At 37.9% G+C, this 10,000-nt stretch overlaps 1 non-coding gene across 1 annotated transcript; it reads left to right on the top strand.

Annotated features, from left to right (window-relative positions):
• The first annotated feature begins 6,383 nt into the window (after positions 1-6,383).
• On the top strand, positions 6,384-6,502 carry LOC135197350 (5S ribosomal RNA). Its single transcript, XR_010310594.1, has one exon. It is a non-coding gene; the product is annotated as a 5S ribosomal RNA (ribosomal RNA).
• Positions 6,503-10,000: the final 3,498 nt, after the last annotated feature.

Raw genomic sequence — 10,000 nt, 5'->3', positions numbered from 1 at the left:
TGCATTAGCTCTCAGAAAAGCACTGACAGACAACAGATTCCAGATCAGCATAGGATTAACTTAGGCAGAAGGATGGAGAAGAGGTAAGGAGCTGATGATGCAGAAAGAAGAAAAGAGAGAGAGAGAGAGAGAGAGAGAGAGAGAGAAATGGTTTAAGAACTGTAAAGAAATTAAATGACACGAACGTTTAAAACTGGCCGAGTTGAGGTGTTTATCGTGACGCAATTTGCAGTTCGGGAGATGAGTGTGAATTATTCTCTCAAGAGATAGTTCCGGTGAATGTATATTATGTTTATGAATAAACTTTCTACGAGACTTGAAGGGAATTAAATATATTAGTTACATCGATACTAAGATGATTTTCCATGTATTTTCTGCAGTTACGTTAAGAAGGTAGAACGAAACTATCAAAGGAAATAGTAAGAAGGGAGAACAATGTTGAAACTGACGAGTCACCTCATCAGTCATTCTGCTGATTTTGTTAGTCTGAGGCAAAGTTAGTAGCTATTGGTAATGTTCAAATTATTTTTACGTCAACGCTCGTTTTCAAAGATGTACAAAATCTGTTCAAAGACTTCAGCTTAAGTTAAAAGCTTCTTTATTTGTTTTTTCGAAACATTAATTTTTAGACGAGATACAATGGCAAAAACCACCCACGCCAGTGACTAATTATTTCAGCGAAAGGTATCATTAGTCAATTAATCAATCAATCATTTTTGGAGGAGATTCGTTCCATTATTACTCAATTTAATCCTAACCCCTCCGACATTCTGGGAGGAAATGAAGGGCGAGAAAAACGACTGGCATCTCATCATTCAATTTGGAGGACGTTCTGGCTGTTTCTCTCTTCAGCGCGAAGTAATTGGCTTTCTGGCCTGACGAGGGAGAGCGATGATGGATAACTGTAGACAAATGGGATCAGCAACACCGGGATAAAAAGTATTCCAGTGATTCAGATGGGCGTCTGTTATCTCTCATGAGTATTGTCTCTTGAATATTTTTCGAACGATGTCAGTCGTTACAAAAGAGTATGCTTAACAGAACGTTCGTTGTAAGTTTTATGCGATATCACTTGTAAACTTTTATCCTCGAAAATGTAATCTGTATCTATGACTTCCCATAAAATAACAACAAACTGCACAGTATGGGACCTCTTTACAAGAATGAGATTAGTACAATAGTTATTGCTAACAATATTTACACCTTTTTCCAGCACCGGTATGTTGTGGGAAGCTCTTGCTTCGACTGGAGAAATAACTTTGTGTTGGGCAGATGATTTAGTAACTTCTATTCAGCCTCAAAGTACTTACAACTTTATTATACGAGAACCTGTTCATCACGATGTAAAAATCCAAATTTGTCTACCTAATTCATTCAGTCAGGAAAATGAATGCGACAAATCACGTTCAGTTCCAACCCTTTTACAGGGGCCAAGACGTAAAAAGAAAGAAAAAAAAACAAGGGAATGAATAGATGCAAAGAAGAACTTGTGAACGTGAATATAGAATCTTAAGTACTCTTCTATTTTATGGAAAATACTTTGTCAGTAAAGTATGGTACGCCTTTTTCCTTTTCTTATTTTTGGGGGAATAGGGGGAGAACCGTGGTAGGGGAAGAGGGAGAGATTGGGGAAATGAAGAAGATGGCGTCCTCATCAAGATCACGTTCCCAAGAGGATCGGGGTTTTGAATCATATCCGAAAGATTGCGACCAAACTTCTGCTGAAGGTTTGAAATCAATATAAAAGTCTGAGCTTTCTGTAATCACAGAGTATCTCTCTCTCTCTCTCTCTCTCTCTCTCTATCATGCACGACTTAGCTGGAATGTTAATTCAACAGTAGAATTTCTTATAGAATTTTTTCTGCTTTTATAAAAAGCGAGCATACTTCCCAAGTGCAATGATTGTAGGCTAAGAGGGATTATAGGCTAGCAGACTAAAAACAAAGTCAATAATTACAAATAACTAGCTTAGTTGTAAATGATTCAGTGAAATATATTTCATGATATACAACCGATATCTCATATTTTCCTTACGGAAAACAAAATACTGTCGATTTAATCCCTTTCACAAATTATTAGTTATCCTTATTAAAAAAAAAATCACCTCAAAGCATGTGATTACAGAAACAGAATGTAGGGTCATTTGGAGATAAGCAAAGTTTTCAAGATATTACCGCTAATTACAGTTTATTAAACTCATCGCCACATGACCACCTAATATAACGGGGAATATTGTCAGGAAAGTGAAAAGAATTCTGGTCTCTGTGTCAGGTTTCTGAGAACGGAGCAGCGGCTCGTTGGTTCAAGAAGTTTTCTCCGAATGTCAGCTTGTTCCTGTTCCTTGAGCAACCGGCGACAGGATCAATGAATTTGTTACTTGCAAACCAACACCGTGCGTTCTTGGTTTATAGCCCATTCAGTAAAAAATTAAACAACGATAATGACGATGTCTAAAAAGAATAATTAAAAGGAACCAATTAATACTTTGTTTGAAAATTCTTGTCTCATATTGAGAATATGTTCAAGCGAACATAAAGAAAGATTTAGTTAGTTTTACAATAAAAAAAAAAAGTTCACAACATAAAAGTTTATCCTTTATTTCATAGCGGTTTTATAGTTTTGTAAGCCTATCCAGATCCATTTTCTCTCGTTTCTTTTTATTTATGACAACCGATAGCGTATTATTAGAAGATTATGATTTTTCCATTTTCATCTGCATTCGAGAGGTTAGTCGAAATGTCAGTTCATCTTTATTTAGTGCCCCTTTTTCGTAATGATTTGGCATTATTATTATTATTATTTTGTTAAAAATGACTGCTGCTTCAGTACTATTAATCTTGTAGAGAGTCTTCTCTATCTTTCTGATGACGGTTTTCTCGTTGTTGCTTAGACTGGCGAGCAACGCACCAAAGGGCTGGTAAAAAAATTCGGTTGAGTCATTTGATTTATATTGCTTATACAATTCTATCTCTCTCTCTCTCTCTCTCTCTCTCTCTCTCTCTCTCTCTCTCCAACGCGACGTTTCTTCCTGACCCACAGACATTATCAAGCGATGACTGCTGAGAGACTGAATTTTAGGACTAGGATAAGGACAGGGAAGTGGGGAGTAGGGGAGAAGGAAGAGTACCTCTGGATACAATCTAGTTTTAGCCTAACGGCAGATATTCGGGATGGGAAAGGTGGAAGGAAAAAAGGGAGGGAAAGTGAAGTATAGTGGAAGAGAAAAAAGTGAGGGGCAGACCCTCTTGCGAAGTTAGATTACTGGTTTAGCCACCATGCAAGGACATGGATAGAGAAGAGAGGTTTGGAATACAGTTCATCTGGTTCATCGCCTGTGATAACTGAAATTGATTTTATATGCTAGTAGGATTGAGATGTACTAGCACATCTTATGTTAATTCATTTGTTAATTATTGATTTATTATTATTAATGTTTTTTTTAAATTAGTATTTATATACCTTGGTCTGGGGGGTCACAATTGACCTTTGGCTCAAGTCTACTCCACCAGTAGTGATCTCTGACTTGGTTGATGGTGAGATCTCTAGTGGTAGTGAATAAGTTATCGTCTTCTAGACTTAATTTGTCCCAAGTTTTCTGCCCAAGTCTATGGAACCTGACTTTCAGAGGCTTCAATTTGGAGTGGTTATGCAACTCCCTTATTGTGTTGAAGTAGGGCGGACTTTCCCTAAATGCTTGCCTCAGAGGTTTATTCTGAAGCTTGCATTTTACTAAGTGCTGTTTTACTCAGTGCACCAAATATGATGGCTCGGTATTCTAGCTGTGGCCTGGTTAGTGACTTATATAATTTAAGTTGAGTTTTTGTTGACAGTCCTTTGAACCTTTTTAACCTACTGACAGTTTTCCTCACAACAGCTATTCTCGACTGTACATGGGGAAGAATGCCTGTTTTTTGAAATTTGCACCCAAGAATTGTAGCTTGTTGATTATATGGAATTCTCCTGTTGTTGACTATAATATCCAGGAGACATCGAGCAGAAATTGAGAGGAGCTGAAATTTATTCATATTTGTTGTTATCTTCCATTTCTTTTCATAGTTATTGATTTTTTTTATTTCTCTAACAGTCTTTCTTTGTAACATACATTTGGCTTTGGTGGGATACGTTATGACTTGGGTATGATGATCTGCGAACATGATTTGATGGCAACCTTGCGATGGAGGAGGGGTATCTTTAATGTAAAAGTTGTAGAGTGATGGGGAGAGAATGCTACCTTGAGGAGCCCCGACTGTAACTGGAACTCTGGTCCTATGAAGTCTTTAATTTTAATCCTTGCCACACGGTTGTCTAGAAAGTTACATAGCAGTCGGGTTGCTAAATCTGGCAGTTGCGCTTCAAAAAGTTTGTATTATAAACCTTCATGCCAGACTTTGTCGAAGGCCCGACTGACATCCCTTGAGATAAGGTTGCAGCCGTATCCTAAACTTTTCTTGACTGCTATGAACTCATAGAGTCTGGTTAATGCAAGCTGAGTTCCTTTACCTTGTGTAAACCCATATTGGTTATTGTTGGTTGGCAGATTGTCTTCAAGGAACTCATTAAACCTTATTTGAATGATTTTTTCAAGGATCTTACCAGGTATCTCTAGAAGGGAAATTGGTCTATAGTTAGAAACAGAAGTTAGATCTTTACCCTTTTTCCCCAGAAAGGGAAGTAGTGCTCTCTTTAAAAAGTCTGGCCAGTAGCCTATACCTAAGGTTTCGTTGAAAATGACTCTTAAAAAGTCAAGCATGGAGATGGGAAGGTGCCTGAGGATAATTTTGTTTACTTTAGAATGACCAGGTGCTTTGTTTTTAAAATTATTGATTATTTTGATAATATCTTGCAGTTGGATTGGTTTAATAAACTGGTCTTCATCATCTAATCTATCAAGCTCTACTGTGTCATATGGTATCATTTGATCGTCATGTTCATGAAGTACTTCAATCACTTGTTGCTCATGTTGCAGGTCAAACCTTAAATTCTCCCATGGATTTATTCTGAAGATATTAGACCAGAATTCTCTGAAAATTGGTTCCTGGTCTTGGGGTGAATAGATTTTCCTGTTGTTATGGAGTATGTAGGCTGTAGGTTCAGAATCTGATCCCAGAAGTCTTCTGATCATTTTCCAGAACTTCCCTAGGTCTTGATAGATACCTTCAATTTTATTTAGTAGTGTCTCACAAGTTGAGTTTATGAGTTCCTTTGCTTCGATTTTATTTTGTTCTTTGATATTTTGTAAGTATTCTAATAGTTGATGTGTTGGACCTTGATTGTTTATTAAAGCTAGGGCTTGTTTATAGTAATATTGTAGTTGCATGAGATTATCTGTTTCTTTAGAATATGGTAAGTTCCTGAAAGTTTTCAGGGGAATACAAAGTTCTGTGGCTTCTTTGATAATCCTGTACCAAAAAGCTATTTTATCATCGATATAGGATTTATCCTTTCTGATGTTATCAGGTACGTCATAGTTGGAGAGAGAGTCATCGAGAATATCCTTGAAATTATCCCAGTTGGCATTGGTCAAATCGAGTGTTGGGCTGGTGGCTACCATAATACTAGGTCTCACAGTAAGTTTTAATAATAAAGGTATGTGGCCTGAAGTAGTTAAAGGACCCCAAGTGATTGAATAATTAAAAATGTGGTATCTGTTAGACAGAAGGATATCAGGTTTGCCCTTGGATCCTCTGCTGAAGTATGTTTGAAAATCTGGTCCTAGACTGAATTCCAGTGGCGAGTCCTTCTTCTTATATAGTGATGTTGTGGGCTCTTGAATAGGGTCAGAGCACCTCTCCGGCAGGTCGGGTTTTCATTGGTTCCTGGGAAGGTGACCCATACGGCGGGCGTTTACGTGTCTTGAAAACCTTCTCAGGCGGGGGGGTATCACCGGGAGCCTCTTGATTGGCTTCTACCTGAGTGACATCACCCCTGGTATTATTCCTATGTGCGCTGGTACTTTCGTGGGGGGTGTAGGGGTGTGGTTCTCCTCACACACGTCGGTATCAGGAATGCTTCTTGGGTGTTATCAAGGGGAGGCTTTTGTTCAAAGATAAGCAGTGCTTCTAGGAGACGCAGACGTCGTGGGTCATGGGCTCTCCTGATGATCGGAGGACCACACCGCTCCCCCCCAACGAAAGTACCAGCGCACATGAAACAAACACCGGACATGAGAATAATACCAGAGGTGACGTCACTCAGATAGAAGCCAATCAAGTGGCTCCCGGTGATACCCTCCACCTGAGAAGGTCTGCAAGACTCGTAAACGCCCGCCGTATGAGTCTCCTTCCTAGGAACCAATGAAAACTTGACCTGCCGGAGAGGTACTTTGACTATACTTAAGAGCCCGCAACATCATGATATAAGAAGGACTCGCCATTGGAAGTCTTGCCAACGGCCATACCACGTTGAAAGCACTGCTTCTCGTCCGATCAGCAAAGTTAAGCAACGTTGAGTCTGGTCAGTACTTGGATGGGTGACCGCCTGGGAACACCAGATGCTGTTGGCGTATGTATGATGTTTTTATACGGGCTGCTCTACGAGCAAGAGCCCGTGCTGGCACAAGGCCAGCTTAATCTCAAACAACAAACAACAACCATTGGAATTCAGTCCCTCAGCAGTCATCGCTTGATAATGTCCTGTGGATGAGGAAGAAACGTCGCATTGGGGAGAGCGAGAGAGAGAGAGAGAGAGAGAGAGAGAGAGAGAGAGAGAGAGAATTGTGTAAGCAGTAATAAATCAAATGACTAAACCGAATTTTACCAAGCCCTTTGGTGCGTTGCTCGCCAGTCTAAGCAACAACGAGAAAGCCGTCATCAGAAAGATAGAGAAGACTCTCTACAAGATTAATTATGCTGAAGCAGCAGTCATTTTTAACAAAACATGCCTACGAGAGGGTCTCCTTGCGAAATATTATTATTATTATTATTATTATTATTATTATTATTATTATTATTATTATTATTATTGCAGTTCTTAATTACAGGCAAAAACTGGAACATTCCTGCTATTTAGCTTCAACGAAAGGAGCTCTCTCTCTCTCTCTCTCTCTCTCTCTCTCTCCTGTCTAATGATTTCTGTAACATATACTATATTTATTACAATCCTTCAAAATAAGGTTTAATATTCCAAAGGCTTTAAGGTTGGATATCAGAAACAACTTACTTTGGGGACAACGTCATCATATTGCTCTCCTCCCTCCCTCCCTCCCTCTCCTCTCTCTCTCTCTCTCTCTCTCTCTCTCTCTTTATTCCATAATTATAGCGAATGAATTTTTCTCTTACCCAGGACGAATTTTACACAAAAGATATTATTACCAAGTAAGAGGTTTTATTTTTAGCTTACGGTTAATGCATAACTTTACCAATATAAACTGTTTCTGTACGCTGTTGTGTTCAGTACCACTTTAATTTTCTTTTGTGATGCGGTCTTTATTTATTTTTTATTTCCAAGGTAGCAGGTATCAATTATGTATTTTTTGTTCGCTTCACAATGGAACATTCGTCAAAAATCTTAATTTTTGGTCATAAAGAAGACAGGGTGTAATTACAGATAAATTATAAATTAGCTTCTTAAAAACGACCAGTAAAGATTTGCATTAAAAGTACCAACTAGAACGTTATTCCAAATACCATTAAAACTTTTTACAAGTGCTATATGGTTTTTACTCTTGTAACCATCTGAATGCGTAGCCAAATTTTATCTAAGAAATATTATTTTATTTTCAAAAAAAAAAAAAAAAAAAAAAAAAAAAAAAAAACAAAAAAAAAAAACATCCATCTCTTTAACTACCGCTTTAATCTTTTCACTGTCGCTAAAGTATTTTCAGATATTCATTCAGTCTTTTCTCAACACCGTCTTTCTAATTCTTCGTGACGGCTTGAATGGCGAAGAAGGAGGTGATATTTACCCTCATATCCAGTTGACATAATAATTTAGCATCTGTCATTCTTAGTTGCTATGTTCACTTTGCGCGGAATGCGAAATATGTTAATTCAATTTCTCCTTAGTGATTTATTGCTTCTAAAATTTATTTATTTATTGCCTTTTAAGGAGCTTTACCGCTTCCGTTATTTCCAAGTTTTATTGTTACTCCTCTCTACTGTATGACGGTATTTATACAAAAACACACACGCATATGCATACATCCATACATACAAACACACACACACACACACACACACACATATATATATATATATATATATATATATATATATATATATATATATATATATAGTATATATATCTATATATATATATATATATATATGTATATATATATATATATATATATATATATATATATATATATATATATATATATATACATATATATATATATATATATATATATATATATATATATATATATATATATATATATATATATATATATATATATATATATATATATATATATATATATATATTTATATATATATATATGTATATATATATATATATATATATATATATATATATATATATATATATATATATATATATATATATATATATATTGTTACGTAGGAGCCCGCCTTGAAAGGACTCCGATACGTAAACAGGAAAAGTTAAGGGAGAACAAAGTAAATTACTTGAACTTACCGTAGAAGGATTTAAAGTGAACAATTACTCTAGAGGAAAGGTCGCCAGAAACTCAGTTAATTACTTAACAGCTATTTATTTACAAGAGGCCGTTACTGGCCTGGAGAAAAGTAAATGCAACTGGTCCCCACATGGACTAATAATATCTCTCAAGTGAATGATTGCTGGCGCAAAATGAAATTCGGTAATGAAAGCTGGGTTTCGATATCTTGCGGTAATGCAACACTTGCGGGCGGACAGACTGGACATGTGACTCAGGGGATCTGGATGCCATGTTCAGTGTGGACCTTTGTAGAAAATGCGGCCTGGCTTTGTCTCAGGTCTGGGTTTCTTGGCGCGCCAGTAGCGCCATGGATAGGCCTAAATGGAAGGCGGGTGGTCGGACATCCATCCGAGGTCACGAACTGGAGCTGTCTGAGAGAGATCGCAGGTGTCTCTCATGGGTGTTGGGGGTCAGCTTAACCCCCCACGAGCAGGGCAAATCCTGGAAACAGAACATACAGCCAGCAGAGGGTTCACAGGAAAAAGAGCTTAAGATATAGGCCTAAGAAGTACCAGTCTGCCTACATCCTTCCCTTTGAGATACGTCCCTAAAGCTGACAAAAGACTATATTCTCCCCCTATTCCAACAGGAAATGCTTAACTCTGGACGGCTAGCTTTGGTTTCCCGCCCAAATCAGCTGATATTTGGAGGAATATGGCTGCCGTTTTACAAATCAAAATGATGACTTAAATGCTGGGTAGACGAATAGATCAATAACGTAGCAGCTCCCCCTGTTAAGAAGGCATTCACTCCCTTTCGGGGGCGTGAAGGCCTTGGCTGAAATAAGTTGATCGTCTCGACTACCCAGTTCTCCTCTACTCTAACTTGAAGTTTTTAGAGCAGCGATACAGCTAACTACAGTGGCCTACCTAACTTAGGAGATGCTAAGTGTACTAACTTAATGGAGTAATGTAGTCTAGCCTAAGTAATAACTACGGGTTGTCTGTGACGACAGTCTACTCTACTCCTAGATAAGGTTACTTGAAAATTCTTTCTGCTACTACCCTAATGCCCTGGTACTAAATCATTAGCCTAACCTACTCATTACAGTTAATAAGAGACGCAATCATTCCAGAGTGTGGTACGCACAGCAGCAGTTCAGCGACGGAATTGTTAAAATACATGGTGTGAGGTAATGATGCGTGAGGATGATGAGTGGTTAGTTGACCAGGATGGAAATGCAATGAGGTAATTATGACATTTACATGAGTGTTAGTATCACAATTTCTAGGGGTTAAAGGGTTAGTTTACTGGCAGAGATCAGGCTGGCTACTTCTCTGGGTAGGTGCCAGGATCACTCTGCAAATGAATGAGACACTGTACCTCGGGCACAGGTGCCAAGGAGAGCATGTGGCT

The sequence above is a fragment of the Macrobrachium nipponense genome, chromosome 18, assembly GCF_015104395.2.
Source record: "Macrobrachium nipponense isolate FS-2020 chromosome 18, ASM1510439v2, whole genome shotgun sequence".
In the NCBI taxonomy this organism is placed as follows: Eukaryota; Metazoa; Arthropoda; class Malacostraca; order Decapoda; family Palaemonidae; genus Macrobrachium; species Macrobrachium nipponense.
This window is presented reverse-complemented; position numbering and strand designations above follow the sequence as displayed.